At 38.1% G+C, this 23,920-nt stretch overlaps 1 non-coding gene and 1 pseudogene across 1 annotated transcript; both read left to right on the top strand.

The window, feature by feature from the left end:
* Window positions 1–23,920, top strand: part of LOC126004361 (serine/threonine-protein phosphatase PP1-gamma catalytic subunit B-like) — a 61,787-nt pseudogene that overhangs the window by 18,935 nt on the left and 18,932 nt on the right.
* Window positions 23,505–23,611, top strand: LOC126005697 (U6 spliceosomal RNA). The gene has a single exon (XR_007494737.1). It is a non-coding gene; the product is annotated as a U6 spliceosomal RNA (small nuclear RNA).

The raw sequence follows: 23,920 nt of genomic DNA on the forward strand, positions 1-23,920 counted from the left end.
TGTTTCCTCTTTAAAGATACCTTTAGTCTCAATATCATGGAGTGTTTGACCTACATGTTGTTCTATATATTTTATGGTTTCAGGTCTGATATCTAGCTCTTTAATTCATCTTTAATCCATCTTTTTTAAGGGAGTTGTTTGCTTGGATGATTGTCCTCCAACCTTTGATTTTGAATATATGTTTGTTCTGATTATTCAGATGTGATTCTTGTAGCAGGAGAGTGTTGTTTTAAGCTGTTTGATCCATTTTACCACTCTTTGTCTCTTAATGAACATTTAGTACATTGATGTTGAGAGACATAATTACCATCAAATTTAATGTCATATTCATATAGGTGTTTGGTGTGTCTGTTGGTCTGTCTTGTCTTAAAGTAGACCTTTCAGTTTTTCTTTTAGGCTGGTTTTGAGGCTGTAAAGTTTATGAGCTGTTGTTCCTCCATGAAGCTATGTATTCTTTCTTCAAACCCTAGAGTGAGTCTAGCTGGGTGCAGTATTCTAGGCAAAGCATTCATTTTTTTAAGTTTTGTCACTATATCCCACCACTTTCTGGCCTTGATAGTTTCTTGTGACAGATCTGCTGTAAATCTTAAGGATGCTCCGTTGAATATAATTTTCCTTTTTGATCTTGATGCTTTCAGTATTCTATCCTTATCTGTGGGATTCATAATTGTGACTAGGATGTGTCTTGAGGTATCTTTATTCAGGTCTCTGTTAGCTGGTATTCTTAGGGTATGCAGAACTTGGTTGTATGCAGTCTTTAGGTCTGGGAGGTTCTCTGCACTGATCTCCTTGATTGTTCATTCTTTCTGGGTTCATTCCTCCTTTTCATTTTGGTTCTCTGGTACTTCAATGATTCTTAGTGTTGTTTATATTTAGTTTATCAAAGACTTCTATTTTTGTCTGTTCACTTTCTTTTAGGATTTTTTCCAGTGTCTGATCATTTGCTTTAAGGCTCTTTTCCAATTTCTTCTGTTGTATGGAGTTGTTATGCATTTCATCTTCTGGCTCACTGAATCTGTTCTCAGTTGCTTTTACTCTGTTGGAGAGGCTTTCCATTGAAGTTTTCATTTTATCTATTGAGTTTTCCAATCCTGTTGTTTCAGTTTGCAATTTTCTCTCTCTCTTTTGTTTTTGGGTCACACCAGGTAACTCTCAGGAGTTACTCCTGACTCTGTGCTCAGAAATTGTTCTTGTCTCTGGCGACCATATGAGATGCCTAGAATCAAACCCAGGTCCGTCCTGGGTCAGCCATGTGCAAAGCAAATGCTCTATTGCTGTGCTATTGCTCCAACCCTGAATTTTCTCTATTCTATTTTCATATCCTCTTGATTCTTATTTGAGGTTCATTCAACTTGGTCCATGTTTTCTTTGATTTCTATGAGGATCCTTCATATTTCTTCTCTAAACTCCTTATCTGAGAGGCCAAATAGGTGGTTGGTACTTTTGGGTTAGCAGAGCTGCCATCTTCATTCTCTATGCATGGTGTTGGCCTACATTGTTTCTCCATTGTCATTTTTGTAGTGTGGAGTTTTCCTTGTGTTGTGCTGCGATTCATTGGCTTGGACATGTGTGCATTCGTGAAGTGAAGCAGAGCAGCTGCATTTCTCTGGCTTTGCTCTTCATGGGCGAAACAGCTCACTCTGAAGTGCCATCAGGGAAAGATATCCGGAAAAACTGCCCTCAGGGAATGATCTGGGCATGGTGGTTCTTGGTCAGCACCAACCAGAGAAGAGGAGAGGCAATTCACAATGTCTGCCTTGTATCAAAGCCACCTCAGGAATCAAGCCAATATTTTCTTTTACTTCTTTCCCTTTCTTATAGCAAATTGCTTTTTTACTAGTAAGACTAGGTGGACTCTATAGGGGTCAACAGGCTTTCCCCCTACCTCTTTCTACACTAATGGGAATGCGCTTTGGGAGGAGGGCGGGCCGCTCTAGTACTGGTTTATGTTGAGACAGTCACTGGAATATGTTTCTCTTTGTTTTCCTATTGATAGTATTGTATGCATATATTTTATATATCCATAACATCCATCTTGTATTGTGACCTTGATACTGCCCTACAAATCTCATTTCTAATCTTTTACTGCCTCAGTCCCAACCCTTATTTCCCCCCATCTTCCCATGTAGGTGCAGCTCATGACATGAAGCTCAACACATAGAGTGATGAGTGCAGTTAGAGAAATAACTACACTGAAAACTATCATAACAATGTGAATGAATGAGGGAAAAAGAAAACCTGTCTCAAGTACAGGAGTAGGTGGGGTGGGGAGGAGGGAGATCTGGGAAATTGGTTGTGGGAATCCTGCACTGGTGAAGGGGGGTGTTCTTTACATGACTGTAATCATACAACTACAATTATATTTGTAATCACAGTGTTTAAATAAAGATAATTTATTTAAAAAAAGATGTGTTTCAAGTTAAACATTTTGGAGGAAAGAGGCCATAGGATTATCTTCCAGTATTGTAATTTCTTAAATTTGAGAATGATTCCTAAATCTGTAGATGTTTCCTTAGCTGCTTTACTACTTGTATCTAATCTTAACAGCAGGGTAAAAAGGAACTTAAGTTTGAAAGCTACTTCACTGACTGAATTCCTTGTTGTTAGCTATATGGCACTGCCAAATGAGAAACTGCAATCCCAGTTACCCAAATAAAAAAGGAAAGTATGACACAACAAGATTGTCACTGAGCCAGGAATAAGCTGGTGGTCTGAGCCTGCTTACCTTCAGAAAAGCATGTGTCTGAATAGATAGCAATAATCATGTTCTCTGTTTACCCTAACTCAGAGGATGACTGAAGTTCTGACTAAGAAGATGAAGACATTAAGGTAGAATTTTGCATCAACACCCTATAGTTGCCTTCATTTTAGTAGCCCAACTTCACTGCTCCCAACTAATCTCAACTAATCGTGCAGAGAAGCCAAATTGACAAAAATTTCAGGCATATCAGTTTTAGATTTGAAATATGGGGGTCTTCTCTGATTGGGGGTGAATTCCCCTCTCTCTACTGCCAGAAGCCCCAACAGCCACAGCCGCATCCCATGTTTTTAGCCATGTAAACTCATCAACCCAGTTCTATAGATCTGGAATTCCTGGAGCCGCTCTCCAAATTTCTCAAATCTGGTACCTCAGTAGGAGCACACCAAGTTATATGGGAAAGTAGCATAGAATCCAGCTAAACTCAACAAACAAAACAATAACACAGAATGCTCAACTATCAACAAACAGCTTAGTAAGAAACTTCAGGCAATTAACTAATGACTCCATTATGAAATATAACAATTTCCACAAATTTTCTGTTATTGAAGTATTTTTTTTATAATTTCATTATCCATTTAGTTGTAACCAGCAAAATTAAATAAATCATTTTTTGCCTTCTTGGAAGTTGGTGGAAAATTGGGACAATAGTGTGAGGACTGTCACACTAGTTGTGGGGTTGGTGTTTGGACAATAAATTTTAGCAACAACTACATTTTGAACAAATTTGTAACCTATAGTGCTCAAGTATATTAATAAGAGAGATCTTCCTTCCTCCAGAACTCCAGGGCTACCCCTGGGCTGCACACCCAGGGGCCAGTGAGGTGGGTCCTGGCAATGAGTTAAAAGGGGATCCCAAGTTTTCCCCATTTCCCCACCCAGCTCTGGAGGGAGGGCTTGGGTGGGGGGTAGTGAACTTCCGGGCTTCCAGCTCTTGAAATATCTCTTTCCTTCCTAGGAGCCAGGAGCTTTTGCCAGCATGGAGAATGGCAGCGCAAGAGCACAAGAAGTGCTGGCTTCAGGAAGTCGCAGGCAACTGGTTTTCCTCCCCCTGTTTATTCTGAAAGTATGAACAATTATTTGGATATCATTGGGTTTAATCTGTTTGTAATATACAGAATGTCTATGTTGTATACTTTCCTTCCCTCCTTGTCTCACCATCCAGAAGCTCATTTTTAGTCCTTTACTCCCTCACTCCCACCACCTATTACCCCACATTTACCCATTTTTACCCTCAGTTCTTGGCTCCTCGGGAAGCACATTATTATCCCCACCCAAGCTAGCTGCCAAAAAGCTACCAAATTGAAAAAAAAAAAGACTCTTGGGTTAAGAACAAATCAGTACTCTGTTTCTACTTATTTACTCTCAGTGGTCTCCTGTCCTCCACCTTCCTTCACTCTTTAACTGCAGTTGCTACCATACTAGGTTTCTTTTTTTTAATTTTTTAATTTTTTATTTTTTTGGTTTTTCCGGCCACACCCATTTAATGATCAGGGGTTACTCCTGGCTAAGGGCTCAGAAATTGCTCCTGCTTTGGGGGGACCATATGGGATGCCGGAGGATCGAACCACGGTCCTGATCCTTGGCTAGCACTTGGAAGGCAGACACCTTACCTCTAGCACCACCTTGCCGGCCCCATTTTTATTTTTTTTTATTTCTTTATTTTTTGGCATACTACTTTTTTTTAGTTCCTACTCATATGTATTTCCCGATATGCAACTGCTGGGAGCCATTTTGCAGACTCCAGAAGGCCAAATCATAGACCAAAGTGGAGTCCAGGTTTCAGCACCCTCCTCCCAACTATTTCTAATGATATAAAAGGGACATGCATATCTCCTTCGAATATCCTAGATGTATTCCCTTAAGCGCTATAACTCTTATTGAATATCTCCTTATACAGTGACAATTGTGCTCATTGTTTTTTGTTTGTTTTTCTTTTCATTTTTTCTTTTTGATCAGTTCAACAAGAAATTCTGGTAGAAGAGTCTTTTGCTTTAGAATTCATGTTAGAACCAAGTTAAGGAGATGGTTGGACTTGTTCCCTAGGCTCCCCAGTGCACCAATAATACATTGTGGCATTGTTCCTCTCTTGCATAGGTGCATTAAAATGGGAAAATACTACATATGCAAACAATTTATTATCTAAATAGAGCTAGAAACACAAATTTTGTAATGCAGTTAGGCCTTATACCTGAACATTGGCATAATGACTTGGCTCAGACCTCCAAAGAATGGGCATTGCCCACACACCCTTGAACTATTGACCATCTACAGAAACAACCACAATTATCTACACCATCACCAGGAAGCAAACCTCTACCAGGGAAGACCCTCCCACTACCCTGGCATTGACTTTACTCCAAGGAGTGTTCCCTTAACACCCAGATAACTCAGCAACAGCAACAACTCGCTTGCAGGGCAGGATACTCCACATCTAATGGTGAGGTGAAACTAGAGGACACTCCACATCCTGACTTCGATGAAACACAGGAACAACACAGAAACCAGAATTTTTCTGGCACAGAAACCAGAATCTTTAACTACAGGAACTGGACAGCAACAACAGCTAATGTGTGAAAAAATTTGCCGTGACCACAGAGGTCACTCAGGGTTTGGACAACCTAGTATGCCTGAAATCCAAAGTCAGTCTTATGCCAGAAAACTTCAGGGATAAGTTCTCTTTAGGCGAAGGCTTTTTATTTTTTTTCATTTTATCCATATTTTGCTGGGCCAATGCAAAACAATTGCCATCTCACACCATTATTACTGTATTTTTTTTAACTCTTATCCTTTTTTTTTTTTTTAAAGAAGAGCTTACTAAACTTTCTGCTGGTGCATCAATGAATTCATTGTGAGTCAATAATTTTCAAAAATATTCTTTCCTTTCTCTTCCATCTCTTTAGTTTTTCTTTTAATTTTCTATTTTTTTGTGTGTGGTTTTTGGGTCACACCCAGCAGTGCTCAGGGGTTATTCCTGGCTCCAGGCTCAGAAATTGCTCCTGGCAGACACGGGGGACCATATGGGACACCGGGATTCTAACTGATGACCTCCTGCATGAAAGGCAAACGCCTTTACCTCCATGCTATCTCTCTGGCCCCAATTTTCTATTTTTTGAAAAAAAAAAAACATGTTGCTTTTGGTCTCCCTAAAAATGTATTATTATCAGTTATGTCAACTATGTAATACATTTCTTTAAATAAATTAATTAAAAAATAAAATATAAAAAATAAAAGAGATCTTGAAGGATATAGGTCACATAAAGCATAGTTTGTTATAGCCTAAAATGCTCTGGCTGTGTAATAATTTACCACACTTAAGCCAATCAGATTGGCACCTTCAACATATATCCAAAGAATGAGGAGACAGATTCTATAGTTTCTCTAGATTACAAGCTAGTCTTGGCAGCCACAAACAAGGGAGCAAACTGACAATGAGTATATTATCTGCACCACCCCTGCCCTACCATTGTGTTAACAAATACCTAATAAATAGTCAGCAGGAATCTTAGGACTAAAAGCTGGAATATTTGCATAGCTGTGGCTAAAGGTTGATAAATAACCAGTAAGCACCTTAAGTGTAATCAAGAGTCAGGATAAGCTAATATAGCGAGAGATTTCTGCCTGGAAAATTTTTGGCTTTTCAAAACCCTCATTGTCTAAATTATGCTAAACTTGAAGGTTTTTGTTTGCTTATTTTTGGGTTTTGAGGTCTATTCATAAAGGATGATATCCTGTTCTGGTTATACAAATGGATATGAGCCCTGTCTTCTATGAAGTCTCATCCCAGGGCTCTAAAGTGAAAGTATGAACAACTTTAAGTCTCTAAGTTTCTGACAATTCTGTCATTCTATAATTCTATTGATATTGCCTGTTTTCTTTATACAAGATAAGGAGATTTATTTTCGGTAGAATGGATCATTTCATTAAAATGACAGGTTAACTGTATCAAAAGAAAAATATAAATATGTACATAGAATTTAAAAATATATGAAACAGGGGCTAGAGAGATAGCACAGTGGGTAGGGGATTTGCCTTGTACTTGGCCGTCCTGGGTTTAATTCTAGACAACCCATAGGATCCCCTGAGCCTGCTAAGAGTAATCCCTGAGTACCTCTGCATGTGGCCCTCCCCCAAAAGAAACAAACAAAGAACAAACACCATGAAATAATATTGACAGAATATAAAGTAAACAAATACACAGCCTTAGCTGTTCTTTAATGTGACTCTCTCATTAATAGAAAAACTAAATTTGAAGCTAGATATGCAGCATAGCTAGGAGGGTATTTGACTTGCATGTGGCCAACCTGGCTACAATCCATCACACCATGTGTAGTCTGCCAGGAGTGATCCCTAAGCAGAGAACCAGGAGTGAGTGCTGATAATTACCAGATGTGGTCCAAAAAAGATAAAAATGAAACTAGGTTGGAATAACATAGTACATTTTTACTTGAGATTTTCAGAACACTATAACATATGCTCTCTGACCACATTGAAATTAAGACTAAAGTACAACAAAATATGCAGAACCCTCCCATTGATAATTAAACAACTTCTAAATAATCTATGGTTCTATGGTTTAAAATCTACGGTTTGAAAATTTTTATTATTTCAAGTTTTAAAATGAGAGATATTGCCTCCTCTTAGCACTTTTCTTGTTAAAATAGAGGTAAAACCCCTCTTTCACAGAGCGCAACACTTAATAGTATATTCTTAACCTGGAGAGGTTTTAATCAATCAATCAATCAATCAGTATCTCTCTCTGTCTATCTGTCTGTCTGTCTATTGGATTTAGGATGGCTCTGGGCATAGAAATCACTCATGGCAGTGCTTGGGGCACCGTACAGGCTGCCAGAGATACAGTTTGACTGACTATGTGCAAGGCACACATTGCTTTGACCCCGTGATTTTTTTACTCTTAAAAATGATTTTAAAAATGATAAAAGTGATTTTAAAAAGTATTTGGAGCCAAGTCTGAATGGAAAAGCCATGAAATCATAAAATGATAACCAATTTAGTACTCTGATTGAAGTCACCTTGATCACCTTGACTTTTAAAAGCCCTGTGGTTGTCTGCCTATGGAAGCAGTTTTTCTTAAGCCTTCAGATTTTCTCTCAGAATACAGCTTGCTGACACTTGGCAATGAGCCTCCCAGTTGCTTCCCACACAATACCATCAGGGAGGTCACCTTGGTGTACTGCTTTGTCATCGTCAGCTTCTTTTGTCTCTGCCTTGACCACAATCAATGTTATTTCACTTAGCACCAAGTCAGTTTCCCCAATAGTCTCTTCTTAAGTGTCTTTTGTTTTGTGAACTGCTCAATATCCTTAAATATAGCTTCTTTTCTAGTTAGAAGAAATACTTAAAGTATATTTGGAGGCTAAATTCCAGGAATAACACCACAGAATGTCTCAGAAAAGACATTATTTCCTTCTGTGGAATGGAAGGGTAAGGTAAAAATGAACTAACTGTAATCCAGACATACAAACTGCAGTAGTTTGATAGAGAAAAACTTTCCATTCCTTTAACAGTTCAAAGATGAGCACTCTAGGTAGTAATCTAGGGACCCAGAATTTCTCCAAATCTTTATTTCATTATGCTTTATTTGTTACTGGATGGATAATCAAAATTAAATGGCTTCCGTATTTGACACTTCAGCGGTGGGAAGAAGAAAGAAAGAAAACTATCTTTATACCTAAATCTAACAGTGGTATAGAAAACTCTTGTTAGTGTTTCTTCATAAAGTTAGTCACATGGTCTATACCTAACTGCAAGGAATATTGAGTTTATTAAAGAAGTTACGTTTTCAGCAGCAGTGTAACCATAGAGTTCCCATTCCACTACTGCTGAGGATCATTCAGTTGAGAGGTAAGGTGATAAGTTGGGAAAGAGCTTTGTTGATAACTATTTGGCAGGATAAACATGACACTCGTTTTTATAGTTATTATTTTGTCTTTAGAGTTGCAAGATAGTTTTTAGAAGGAAAAGAACAGGACAGTACAATTTTAGGTTTGTAAGGTATCTTGCAAACTGATGGGCACCATACTAATCAATACATCTCTCCTGAACAGATCCCCTGGGGCACACTTCCAGTGTAACTGCAAATAAAGATTTCTAATAAAAGTTTATCCCCTTATATCCTTTAAAAAAAGATAATGGGGACCTTTGCAGCATTTTTTTTTGGGGGGGGTTTTGGGCCACACCCGTTTGACGCTCAGGGATTACTCCTGGCTATGCACTCAGAAATCGCCCCTGGCTTGGGGGGACCATATGGGACGTCGGGGGATTGAACTGCGGTCCGTCCTATGCTAGTGCTTGCAAGGCAGACACCTTACCTTTAGCGCCACCTTCCCGGCCCCATTTGCAGCATTTTTAATCACTCCTGCCCAAAAGTTTTTGGTTTTCCATTTGAATTCTTAATTTCATTGCTTCTATAGTGCTAGTAGTATGTGTATTAGCTAATCATCACTGCAATAAGTCTGTATAATAAGCTACACTTACTAGTTTTTATTAAATTTTTATGATATAACAACTCACTGTTCTCAGGATCATTCGTGGTGGGGCCCAAAAGATTATGCATAGTGCTGGGAATTAAACTCTGGGTGCTTTGAATACAAGGCAAGTGCTTTACATTCTTTACTATCTCTCCAGTACCTGGTGTCTCTTTAAAATATGCTCAACAATATAAACTGTAAATGGGCCTGTTATACTGGCAGGCTGGGGGGGGGGCAAAGAGTGATGGTATGGGTTACATTCTGGGAACATGGTGGTGAGAGATCGACATTGGTGGTGAGATTGGTTCTAATTCATTGTATGTCTGAAACCCAACTCTGAAGGATTTTATAAATCACAATGGTTTCAGTAAAATAAAATTTGAAAAGAAAAGGTCATACTATCTTTCTTTCCCTAGATAGTCTTCACATAAGCAGAGATTCGTACTCATTTTACAAGTCTTATAAAATCTATGAAATGAACTATCTAAAATGTAGGAAATATTGCATAATTCTAGGCCTCAAACATTAATTCTGTGAAATAGGCTTCAGTTGGTAATAAGATATTAAATATAATACAAATGCCCCTAGAAAATTAAATATATAACCATAAAAAACTTCAGGAACACTCCAATATGGAATTTTCCACATCCCAACTTGGGGTATATAATTTTTTCCTTTATTTTTAAGGTGGTACATCTTCTCTTTGCTCTCTTTCTCTCCTCTTTCTTACAGCCTAAATAAAATAATTTTACTTAAAAACAAAACAAAACAAAAATAAAGTTTCTTTTTTAAAAAATATATTTTGGCTTTTAGCCTACACATACAGTGCTCAGGAGATACTCCTGGCTTTGAGCTCAGAAAACACTCAAGGCAATTTTGGAGACCACATGGAATGCTGGATATTAAACTCAGGCTAGCCACAAACAAGGTAATGCCCAATCTGCTGTACTGTCATGCCAGCCCCTACGATATGTTATATTAATGATAGACATGCACAAGAATGATGCAAAATAACACTGTCACCCACATTTCACTGGTCAAAGAAAATCTCTTGAGTAGTTCAGCTTTAATAGGGTGAGAAAAACAGTTTCCTGGATCTATAAGGAAACCCTGAGATTTCCTAGTGTATAGGTAGGGACAAGAAATAAAAGGAGTGCAGCTCAGGACATGCAGCTCATCACATAGAGTGATGAGTGCAGTTGCAGAGATGACTACACTGAAAACTATCATAACAATGTGAATGAATGAGGGAAGTGGAAAGCCTGTCTCGAGTACAGGTGTAGGGGGGTGGGGAGGAGGGAGATCTGGGAAATTGGTGGTGGGAATGTTGCACCGGTGAAGGGGGGTGCTCTTTACATGACTGTAATCATACAACTATAATCATGTTTGTAATCACGGTGTTTAAATAAAGAGAAGGGAAAAAAAAGAAAAGAAAAAAAAAAAAGAAAAGAAAAAAAAAACAAACCAAAAAAAAAAAAGAAATAAAAGGAATCGGCAAAAACTAGATAAATAAATAAAATGTTTTATGCTTTTTGCTTTTTTTTTTTTTTCCTTTTTCCTTCCCTCCTGCACAGGCACAGTAAATATTGGAGTCATTCGAAAAGGAATTCCCTTGGCCTAAGAGATACAGGGTTTCTCCACCCTTAAAGTATATTGTCATGGGATTAACTATAGACTCCTTTCAGGTTCATTTACTCTCCCCTTGGTGCTTTTGTGGGTTTTTTTTTTTTATCTAGTTTTTGTCGATTTCTTTGTTTTTGGTGGGATTACTGAAATTGTTGTCTCCATTTATATTTATGTATTTATTCTTTTTCTTCTTTTCTTTTCTTCCTTTATGTGCTCTGCCATGTTTTTTATCTCAAGACCATGGCTTTAATGTGGTGCTTATCTTTATTGTTGGAGTGCTCACTGGATATTTCATTCGACACTTTTTTTGTACTGTTGTGATGTTTCACTTTCTTTTTCCCCTTCATCAAACCTAGGATGAGAGCCTCTAGAAGGACTCTGCCTATTTTCTGCGTATTTGGCTTTTTCCCCAGTTTATTACTTTTCTCTTCTTCAAACAAAACTACATAACTTGAACTATCTAGTCCTGCTTCCCAATTAGAGGGGGAAATAGGGGAGCTACCAAGACCAAACAGGTGTAAGACCACTAAGTAGGCACAGAGGGGACCACTTATTCTAGCAGCCCCGGGGGTGAGGGAAGAGGATATGGAAGGTAGGATGGGAATGGAGGTGGAGGGAGGACAATTCGGTGATGGGAATTCCCCTGATTTTATGTTAATATGCACCTAAAATATTATTGTTAATGATATGTTAAGCCACTATGATTAAAATAAAAATTATATTAAAAAAAGAATGGGGGCCGGAAAGATAGCATGGAGGTAAGGCGTTTGCCTTTCATGCAGGAGGTCATCGGTTCGAATCCCGGCATCCCATATGGTCCCCGTGCCTGCCAGGAGCGATTTCTGAGCCTGGAGCCAGGAATAACCCATGAGTACTGCCAGATGTGACCCAAAAACCAATATATATATATATATATGGTCTTCCTGTGCTTCTGAATCCCTGAAGGTTTCCTCAGAGGTCTAGGGAGCACACCCCCAAAAAACTGCATTTTGAAGCTGCCCAGTTAAGTACATTCTGGCTGCGGGGGTCGCTGTCCAATAAACTGAGGTCTCTGGCCTGTGGAGGCTCCGCCCTGCTGTGCCTTTGTTCACTCTGAGGACTGTCAACTAGAGGCTTCGCGGCCATGCACTCTTTCTAACCAATGAACCCCACCACAACACGCAGGAAAAACCACACTACAAGCGTGACAATGGGGAAACCTCGCAGGCAAAAACCATCCACAGAGAATGAAGACGAAAGCTCGCATGACCTAATAAATTCCAACCACCTGATTAACCTTTCAGATAAGGAGTTTAGAATAGAAATATGGAAGATGTTCGTAGAACTCAAAGAAGCATAGACCGATCTGAACAGAACACAAAGACAGAAATCAGAAAACTTTAAACTGAAATAACAGATCTGAAAAACATGGCCCTATCAACACTTGATAGGTCAACCAGATTGAAACCCAACAAAAACATACTAGCCCTGAAAAGAGTTATGAAAGAAAGAGGACTAGTATATATATACAGGACACTCCATCCCAAAAAACCTGGATACACATTCTTTTCCAATGTACATGGGTCATTCTCCAGAATAGACTACATGCTGACACATAAAACATACCTCCATAAAATCAAGAGGATAGAAATCTTGCAGGCTACCTTTGCTGACCACAAGGCTTGAAATTAGATGTGTGTTGGAGACAGTGTCCTGTCAGAGATCAATTTTTCTGTCTTCTGTCTTTTATGCAGCCTTTCACCTAAGGCTGCCTACCTGCAGACTTTGCTGTAAGCTTTTGAGCTAACAGGAAAGGTATTTCACAGCTGAAGGAGATTTTCTTTGAAGCCAAAGAGAAAAGTGAACACCCCAATGCCAGTTCCAGATTTAGGCCACTCCCTTTAGCTTCTTTCCGGAGTTAATAGCTACGCTTCAAAAACCTGCCCCTTCACAGACTGATGTTAGCTCCAGATCCCACTTTGGAGACATAAGGTCTCCCTCCCCTCTGGAATATTTTACTGCCTTTGTTCTATAGCCTTCGCGCCAAAAAGTATGATTGACATGTCCCTTTTACCTGCCCATTTCTCCTCCTCTATATAAGAGATGCTGGACCAATAAATTTTACCTCTGACCGGATATTTCGCCTGAGGTCTTCATTACTAACCTCTCTCAGATTTTTTACAGGTGTGGTTGTTCTTTTAACCCAGCCAAATAAAGGTGCGGACGTCCAAGAGCCTCCCAGCCGCTTCCCCGCTGGCCGGGCCCCTCCGGGGGGCTCCAGGACCCCTCATTTTGGCGCCCAACGCTGGGCTCGGAGACCACCACACTCGGACGACCAGAGAGCGGCGTGTCCGGAGCTGTTTCGTAAAACGAAGAAGAAAACCCCATCCGGGTAAGCGTGGAAACAGTCAGCCTTGATCAAAATAAACTGCAGTATATTCGTCGTCCCCCCCGCCGCCCCCTAATTGGCTTTTGGGGGCTTCACTCATTGGATCCGCGACCATGAGTGTTACGCTAAGTACTGAACTTAAATACATTAAAAATATACAGTCTGGGCCAGGCGGTGGCGCTCGAGGTAAGGTGCCTGCCTTACCTGCGCTAGCCTAGGAGACGGACCGCGGTTCGATCCCCCGGCGTCCCATATGGTCCCCCAAGCCAGGAGCGACTTCTGAGCGCATAGCCAGGAGTAACCCCTGAGCGTCACAGGGTGTGGCCCAAAAACCAAAAAAAAAAAAAAATACAGTCTGAATTAAAAAGCAGACATAGAGGTTACCAAAAAAGATATTTGTAATTTCTTAATGTTTTGTTCATGATCATTGCCAGAAAGTGTTCCGAGGTTCCTGTCGCTTTAAATCTCTCAGTTCCCTCCCTCCTTTAACCCTTCATCTTCACTTCTGCCGCTTCAACCTCTGTGCTAATCCTGTTTAAGCCGCCGCTTTTTTCCCTGAGCTGCTCTCTCCGGCGGGCAAAAATCCTAGTCTCTGAGCTCTTAAAGAAACAACACACTTTTTCCAGGTCCCAGCTTGTCAGCAGCCCCGTGCCTAAAAGTCACTCTCCAAAGTGCTAACCCCCGCCGCCACTCCCTTCTCTATGCCTGCACCCCCCTCAGCCCCCCGCGGGGCAGAGTGCGGGCGAGCAAAAAGCTGCAGGCTGGGAACGCTGCGGCTGGTTCTAGCCCGCCCCCATTCCTGAACGCCTGAAATTAGGCTATTCACACGCTTTTCCGGCTTTTTAACTTACCCCCAAGCAGAAAAAATTACCTGGTGTTCAAATACACCTGTCTGGGTTAGCCAGTGGTCGTTGCCTGCAAAAACTTCAGGCTGCTTCAAAGATTTAAGCGAGCAAAACGGTCCTCCCCCCCCCCTCCTTCCATCCCTTAACAAGCGTTCCTTTCTCCTAAGTCGAAATGCCTGAGTTAAAAATGTTTTTCTAAAGATAAAGGCCACAGTTGGTAAAATTAAAAAGTCTTAAATGTGTTAGAAAATGTCATAATAAGTCCTTTAACCTATGCAAAGGTGGTGTATATGTGGCATACTTTGTACCTGTTTTTAAAACTGTAAATTTCTGTGTAGCTAAGGTGCAAACATAAAAAATAAATAAATAAATAAAAAATAAAAAAAATATAAAAATAAAAAATATATATATATTATCACTTCTTTCTTAAAGTTGGTAAAAATTTGGTTTAAACTCAAAATAGTGCTAACCTGTGTATATCTTTATGGTTACAAATTTAATTGCTCTGCTATATGGCAGAAGGTGGCAGGGGTAAAAGTAAAAATATTCAGAAATTATTCATGTGCAATTTATAATTACAATTGCTTTCAAAATTTTGTTGTGTCTTATAAAAGCTTATAAATTAAATTCTGCGGCATACATGTGCCTCTTCAAAAGGCATTTGTGTAATTAAGTTTTGTGCATTGGGTGTTGTGAAGTTATTATTGAAACGTTAAAAAATTAGAAAACTTTCTAAATTCAGATCTGTCAGGGTTATAAAAATTCTCTAGGGAGAAAAAAGCAACAGGAAAATAACAGCAATAAACACCCTTTGTTCATGCCTCTCAAAAATTTTAAAGCAAGGTCATAATTCTGTTACTTGTAATAACAAATTATCAGTAAACAAAAAACCTTTTCGTGTTTTAAAACTTAAACAAACACACGAGTATTAAAATTTGAGTCTTTTATATTTCTATTAAAAATTATTTTTAATCTTAAAAGTATATGAAGTTTGTAAAGTGGTTCATGTCATGGGCATTTTTTAGTAGCTTAGGCTCCTTAATCTGCATTTAGGTGTTTCTTATATTTTGTCTTTTTAATTGCTCTTTCCTTCCCATGTTTGCCATTCAAATCTAATAGTCAAATAACATTTTGTAACATTTTTAACTTTGTTTTTGAAAACCTCTGCATTGGAAAAAACAGCAAAACTCCTTTGTTAAAATTACTGCACATGTTTACAAAGTTAATTTTTTAAAAAACTAAAATAATACAAGTGAGCAAAATAAGTTGGTCAGCTTTCCTTAACAATAGTGTGTAAACATTCCAAAACTCTAAACTAAGCCTAAGCTCTTTTAAATGCATAATAAATATAGCAAAATAGCATTGCCATTTAAAAAACTTAAACCAAATAGTCTAAACCTTAAAGGCAATTAAATAGTTCAAACAGTGGCATAAAAGCCATTTTAAAAACAAAAACAGTGTAATAACTAACTAAATAAATTTGTTCATAAATTAATGTTCATAAAATTAAACCTTAAGTAGCTTTGTCCTTTTTCTTAATTTCAAGCCTAATTTTAAACTCAAAGGTAAGTAAAAATAATTTTGCATTTTCCAAGTTTAATCTTAAATTGTCTCTGTTCATGTTGTGGTTAGCCTTTTTTAAAATAATATTGTTAATTAGCATTATAAAGGTACCTAAATTTTATAAGCAAATTAACAAGTGTTAAAAATAATTTGGTCTTCAGCTCTAGGTGTGAAAATACATCAAATGCCTTTAACTATATTTTATAATGTCTGAACATCTTGTTAATTTGGTATCTAATATTTTTTACAAATTATTCACTTTAAGTCTTCATAGTAAAAACAGTTGTTTGTTTTTTAAGTCAGTTTTTTATACCTTTAATAATCATAGTTCATACTCTTGTATTTAATCATAAAAACTTTAACACTGTATTACAGCTGTCTTGCTATTCTAATGTGAAACCAATTTATCACAAACCTATTTATTTACAGCAAATAATATCATGCTTCAAAGTGAAAACTCCTTCTGCAAGTGCTCACTAACCATTTTACTTAACAAAATTTTTTAACTGCTAACATTTTACTTCATGTTTTCAATTTCATGTTAAAATTGTTTTTAAAATGTTTTGTGTTAAAAACTAAACCTTAAAATTTATTTTCAGCAAAGTTCCACTCCAGCTACATTAAAATAATTTTTTTTTCCTTACAAACATGCCGGCTAAATACTTTCAAAGCGCTTGTCAATTTTTCTAATGCAAGTTTTCATTCAATCCTTTTGTTCATGTGTGCGTGTTATGAGTAAAAGTGGCCACAATGTTGTCTTTCGTGTTATTTGTTCTGTCTGTTTATTTGTTATTTTTGCATTTCATAATAAATACAATTTTTATAGCCTTATCCATTTTTAAAATTTCAATTAATTTTTTTACCTGGCTTAGTCTAGTCATCTATAAACTGTGAAATCCTGCCAAAAATCCTGTGCTAAGCTAGCTTTGTCCTATCAGCATGGCATAAAAAGTGGGAATTGGTAAACCCCAAAATTCTCAAATGGCCATCAGGAATAACTTTTTCCTGGAGAATTTCTGGACTTTGCAATCCCCAACTTTCTGCTATGTGTAGTTAAGGCCAAAAGTATAAGGCCAAATGTAACTAGAAAAAGAAGCATCTAGCTTTAATATAATAACTATAAGTTTAAGAAAAATCATTTAGGTTCAGTTTTTAAGTTTTTAAAAAATTAGCTATTGTTAATTATAAAAAAAAATTTTTTTGTGCTAAAGTCTAACAATGGTCATAAGGCATTCCCGTGGCATTCAAAAATAACCATTTTGCCTCCTGCCAAGCAGTTTCCTTAGCCTCTTGCAGTCCTCTCTTCATCCACTTCAAAACAGCCTGTCACCCCTCCTGCTAGCCCACACTTCCTGCTGAACCTGTTGCTAACTCTGCCTAAAAACAAAGCTAAAACTGACTCTGCCTGGCAGCTCCGAAGGCCCACCACTGACACTGACAGCCTCCGCCGCAATTTGTCTGCTCCACCTGACTCTCCCTTGCAAGACGGTAACAACACCTCTGGTTCCTTCCCTTCTCCCTTTGCTGCTCATCGTCGTCATGGTCAAAGCCTCCTCCAGTACCTGCTACTCACCCATCCCACCGTTCAAACTGCCTCACTTCACCAACAATACCAACCTTCTGCTATGCGGTATAAAGCCTCAACAACCATGGCATAACTTTAAAACTAGTGGTAACACTTGAACTTTGCCTTTTGGTACCCAATATAATTTCCCCTATTGCAAATTGTAATCAAATACCTATCCTTAATTTCTCCTTTCAGTTCATAATTGCCCCCAATTTTATCCTTTTTGCCTGTTTCACTGGTTTATCTCCCCCATTGTTTCACATTTGTTTCTTCAGTCTAAAAACTACTGTGTTTTCATTGTTTTAATGCCTAACTTACCTGTCAAACCAGTCACTGCTCTCACCCTAGCCTTATTCATAGGCCTGGGTGCTACCGGTGTAAGCACAATAATTTATTCATTAGTTCATACTTAAAAATCTGTTACTGCCTTAAGTATAACTGTTGTTACGAATGTTTCAAACTTACAATAAGTTTACAATACTTAAAGCACACTATTGTATCCTTAGCAAACATAGTGCAGCTAACCACTGTGGTTTAATTTGGTATTTTTCTTTTTTTTAGGAAGGGGGAATCTGTGTAGCCCTTAAGGAACAATGTTGTACAGTGTTCAACACATTGGTGATGGTATGAAAGAATTTCTGAACCGTTTTAATCAAGAACAAAGTTGGTACCAGGGCTGGTTTCTCTCTTCTCCTTGGCTTCACACAATACTGTCCACTGTTTTGGGACCCCTCATTAGCCTCATGCTGCTCCTTTCCCTTGGCCCATGGGCTCTCCGCAAACTCACGGACCTTGTTAAAAATCTGGCAGATGATAAGGAAAAAACCTCTGTTCAGGTTCACTGCCAACTAGCCCCACGTGTTTCCTGTGAAAACTTGGCTATAGTCACCAAGCCGCCCCTCCAGCCACTAAGTTTCCAGGAGATTGAGCGCATCGCTAACAGACGGAGCTCGCTCCGGTCTTTGTGCTCTCGGCGTATAATTCGGACCTCCGTGCACACCCACCGCGTCCGTAGTCATCATTTTAAATGCGGCTGATGGCCATGTCCGACCTGGTCAAACCCTGCAGCCTAAGACAGGGTCTACCACCCGCTCACGACTTTCCTTCTTTTATTAGAAGAGAAAGGGGGAGATGTTGGAGACAGTGTCCTGTCAGAGATCAATTTTTCTGTCTTCTGTCTTTTATGCAGCCTTTCACCTAAGGCTGCCTACCTGCAGACTTTGCTGTAAGCTTTTGAGCTAACAGGAAAGGTATTTCACAGCTGAAGGAGATTTTCTTTGAAGCCAAAGAGAAAAGTGAACACCCCAATGCCAGTTCCAGATTTAGGCCACTCCCTTTAGCTTCTTTCCGGAGTTAATAGCTACGCTTCAAAAACCTGCCCCTTCACAGACTGATGTTAGCTCCAGATAAGCGAGCTGCAGATCCCACTTTGGAGACATAAGGTCTCCCTCCCCTCTGGAATATTTTACTGCCTTTGTTCTATAGCCTTCGCGCCAAAAAGTATGATTGACATGTCCCTTTTACCTGCCCATTTCTCCTCCTCTATATAAGAGATGCTGGACCAATAAATTTTACCTCTGACCGGATATTTCGCCTGAGGTCTTCATTACTAACCTCTCTCAGATTTTTTACAGGTGTGGTTGTTCTTTTAACCCAGCCAAATAAAGGTGCGGACGTCCAAGAGCCTCCCAGCCGCTTCCCCGCTGGCCGGGCCCCTCCGGGGGGGCTCCAGGACCCCGCAGATGTGAACTACAAAGCCACACAGAAGAAAAACTTTAACAATTGGAAATTAAACACAGGTGGGGGTGGGGTGGAATGGAGGGAGATTTGGGACATTGGTGGTGGGAATGTTGCACTGGTGAAGGGGGTGTTCTTTACATGACTGAAACCTAGTCACAATCATTTACGTAATCAAGATGTTTAAATAAAGAAAAATGAGAAAAAAGAAGCCTTAATATGACTAAATGATATTTTTTCTGGTTCATGTTGTTAAACATAATGAGCATGCAATGGACTTTATATGGTGTTAATAAAGTAAAAAAAAAAAAGAAATAAAAGGAATATTTTAAAAAATCAAGAAATAAGCCCAAAAATGATGTGTTTTTTTTTGTTTGTTTGTTTTTGGGGGGGCTACACCCAGCAGTGCTTAGGGTTACTCCTGGCTCTGTGCTCAGAAATTGCTTTAGGCTCAGGGAACCATATGGGATGCTGTGGATCAAACCTGTGTTTGTCCTGGGTTAGCTGCATGCAAGGCAAATGCCCTACCATTGCGCTACCACTCTGGCCCACAAAAATGAAGTTTCAAATGTATTTTGATGGATACCTAAAATCTTTGATTAGAAATAATATACAATTTATTGGCATCCATAGAATTTGCAAAATACATTGAGATAAATTGGGAGATATCAAAAGTCATCCATATGAGATTTCTGAGTACAGTATAAATTTATATATAAATCTAAATAAAGATATTAAATATTGCACAATTATTAAACTTTTGGTGACACATCTACTTGTGATCCTGGTTCTGTGTTCAGAACCACTTCTGGGCTCTGGGCTCTAGGAGCCCATGTATGCAGTGTTAGGAGTTAAATTTGCATCAAACGTGAGTAAGGCAAGTATCATAACTCCTGAGCACTTTGTTAGTCCCAAATTAAACTTCTAAATAAAATACTTTTTATTGTTTATGAGAAATTTGAGTTTACATTATAAACATGAGATTTATTGAAGCATACTTTATATAATAAGCTGTATCCTTTTAAAGTGTAGTTTGATGACTTTATGACAGATTGATACATGACCTCTGTAAGATATTAAAGTTTCTTTCAAAACCTGTGGAAATTTCTTGAAACAGTAAAAGATTTAAATAGTAGGCGGAATCATAGGAAATTGACATTACTAGATTATTATAGGCTTAAAAATAAATTTTCTATGGTTCATCTTTACATAGCTATGCACTGATAAAATATTTCAAAACAAATATTAAAGTTTTTAACATCTTTATTTAAACACCTTGGTTACAATTATGATTGTAGTTGGGTTTCAGTCATATAAAGAACACCTACCTTTACCAATACAACATTCCCATCACCAATGTCCCAAACCTCCCTCCTCCCCACCCACCCACCCACCCCCTGCCTGTATTTGAGACAGGTTTTCTACTTCCCTCATTCTTTCACATTGCTATGATAGTTGTCAGTGTAGTTATTTCTCTAACTGCAGTCACCACTCTTTGTGGTGAGCTTCATATCAGGAGCTGGACCTTCCAGCCTTCATCTCTTTTGTCTCTGATAATTATTGCAAAAAAAAAAAGTCTTTTATTTTTTAAAATCCATAGATGAGTGAGATTATTCTGCATCTCTCTCCCTCCCTCTAATTTACTTCACTGAGCATGATAGATTCCATGCACAACATGTTTAGGAAAATTTCATGACTTCATCTTCCTGATGGGAGCCTAATGTTCCATTGTGTATATGTACCACAGTTTCTTTAGCCATTCATCTATTGAAGGGCCTCTTGGTTATTTCCAGAGTCTGGCTATTGTGAATAGCACTGCAATAAATATAGGTGTGAGGAAGGGATTTTTAAATTGTATTTTTGTATTCCTAGGGTATATCCCTAGGGGTGGTATAGCTAGATAATATGGGAGCTGACCTCCAGGTTTTTGAGGAAACTCCATATTGTTTTCCATAAAGGTTGGACTAGACAGAAAATATTAAAAATTTTAATTTTAATATGTTTTGGGGCCAGAGCGATGGCACTATGGTAGGGTGTTTTCCTTGCACTCGGCTAACCCAGGACAGAGCCGGGTTAGATTCCTGGCATCCCATATGACTTTATGACAAATTGATACATGGCCTCAGGTTTCCCGAGCCTGCTAGGAGTGATTTCTGAGTGCAGAGACCGGAGTAACCCCTGAGCACTGCCGGGTGTGGCCTCAAAACAAAACAAAACAAAATTTAATTTTAACATATTTCAATATGTTAAATATTCAAAATAATAGCCTTTTGCTGTTGTTGTTGTTCCTTGGGAAGTTCAGGTGCTACTTTTAGCTCTGTAAAGTAAGAATTATTTGCCAAAAAACCCAAAACAAACCTCAATTCAAATGTCTTTTCACTTTGAATGCTGACACACTTTGTTATATAAAATAGTATGGTACTTTGTTTTCATGCTTTACTGAATGCTGAAACTGCTCCATGATTTAGGGGCTTTTTATATTCTGTGAGATTATTCAATTCACTGTGGTTTCATTATTCGCTATTCAACTCAAAGCTATAGACAAATAGTTACATATGAGAATGTCTCACTGAATAAAACACTTGTTCCTTGAATTTAAAGATTTCAGATAAAAGTTGTACTGTGTAGAGCCCCGTTAATGCATAAATACTTGCAAGCTTTCAATACATTTTATCACAAAACCTTCAGTTATTACCTAAAATGATTTTTCTGCAACATATTCTGTTTAATAAGTAGAAACCGGCTTGAGATGGCATTGCAGGCAAGCATTAGAGATTCTATCTAATTCTTTACAAGCTTATTGCTTAGATGCTCTCATTTCTCATTGATCTTTTCCTGTCTCCAAATCCACAGGGAAGTTTTTATACACTAATGGGTGGAAGGAAAAGAGTGAACACAAGAACCTCCTGAGAGATTCCTCAACTTTGCCAGTCTGTTAGAAGTGGGTGTTTTGATGATATTATCTCAAAGTTTTATAAAGAATGTTGGGGCCAGAGAGATAGCATGGAGGTAAGGCATTTGCCTTACATGCAGAAGGTTGGTAGTTCAAATCCCGGCATCCCATATGGTCGCCTGAGCCTGCCAGGAGCGATTTCTGAGCATAAAGCCAGGAGTAAACCCTGAGCACTGCCAGGTGTGACCCAAAAACAAACAAACAAAAAAATGTATATTAAATCACTGATTAAAAGATGAATTAAACCAAAGTTTCTATTTGTTTCTGGAAACTGGATTCCCACTTTCTCCTAACTCTTAATCAATTTTTATTTTAACTTATTTTTTAAATGGTCCCAATACAAACCACTGTCCCCAAACTAGGAATAATATGGTTTAGGGAACAGGAAGCCTACTATGTCTCAGATTGCTGACATATAAATTAAAATATGGTAGGGGTTTTTTTTGCACCAGAGAATGACTTTCAAGTTTTGATTTTCAAGTAGAAATCACCCAAATTTGGATTCAGTAATGATATTGTATCATTTGCTGGTTCTAAAAATGAGAGCTATGTTAAACTGAGGAGGAAAAACTTGGTAGGCAGACAAATTCAAATTTGAGGTACTCATACTAAATTTCTAATTAGTGAACCCATTTTTTACTGCTGTCTTTTATGAATTCAAGCACTTTTAAAATTTAAGTCAAGACTTAAATATCCTCTAAAAATAAATATGTAAGAAATATTTAGATATAAAACACTGAATGGAATTAGATATGAGCTCATTTTGATCAGTATTTCTATAGATCACATTAACTCTTTAGAATGTTTTAAAACAAATTATGGGGAAGGATTCTGGGAAAATAGTAGAGCAGAAAGTACCAGGAATCTCTCACAGATAATAATTACATTGACAGAATCTATTTGATTTAATTATTCAGGAACTCTAAAGTCTCTTGTATTTGTTCATCTTCCAGAGAAAATTTGGACATTAAATTGCAAGCTGCAGTTAATTTTGGTCAATTTCAGCTTTACAGTAATATACTGCTATCTCCATCCTGATTTATGGTTTTTTTAAATCCCAGATATATAAATAAAGAGAAGGTGCTCGTTATTGTTGGATCTCTGTTATCTTATAAGCTACTCCCCTCTAGTTAGAATGACTTAAAGGGGATTGAAAGAGTCAGTAACATATATTTGTTCCCTCTCTTCATTTTTCTTTTTCCATTTTTAGGATGCAGTCTAGAATATTTTAAAAGTCAACCATATATTTAAAAAATAGATAGTTTTCTAATGTGTATAACTATAATAAAAGACAATTCAAGAAAGGACCTTAGATTTTAATTTACACATTTGGCTAATTTTTTCAGAAGCACACAATAAGGAAAAATAGAAATAAGCCCCAGGTGAAAGCCCCAAAACCAATGCATGCCCAAGTTCTAACATTTCTAGGCCCACCAAAGGGGCGGTTTCCACTATAATTGATAGCTTCTTTTTTTTTTTTAATTGATAACTTCTTGTCCAAAGTGAACACCAATATACCAGAGGAAGTCTCTAACTAGAACCCCTGCTACATGAGCTTCTGTGTGAAGACTGTCCCCTTAAAATTACACATAGGTAGTGCTTGCTTCGGCAGCACATATACTAAAATTGGAACGATACAGAGAAGCTTAGCATGGCCCCTGCACAAGGATGACACGCAAATTTTTGAAGCGTTCCATATTTAAAAAAAATTACACATAGGTACTTTCATGCTCACTATAGGCCTACTATAGGCCCACAATCTTTGCTGTGATGTTTATAACACTCCAGTCATTAGAACATTAGAACATTGATTTTGACTCTGCCTCTGTTGGTTATCAAGGAGAAATCTGTACAAAACAGTTGTGGCACAAATATAGCAATAGAGAGCTAAGTGATAGCTCACAATCATACTACTGAAATTCTAGAATTCAAATTGTGGAGTTCAATGAAGTCATGAAATGAAGTCATGAAATTTTCCTATACATGGATAGAAATGGAAACTATTATCCTGA

This window comes from Suncus etruscus, chromosome 3 (genome assembly GCF_024139225.1).
Source record: "Suncus etruscus isolate mSunEtr1 chromosome 3, mSunEtr1.pri.cur, whole genome shotgun sequence".
Lineage (NCBI taxonomy): Eukaryota > Metazoa > Chordata > Mammalia > Eulipotyphla > Soricidae > Suncus > Suncus etruscus.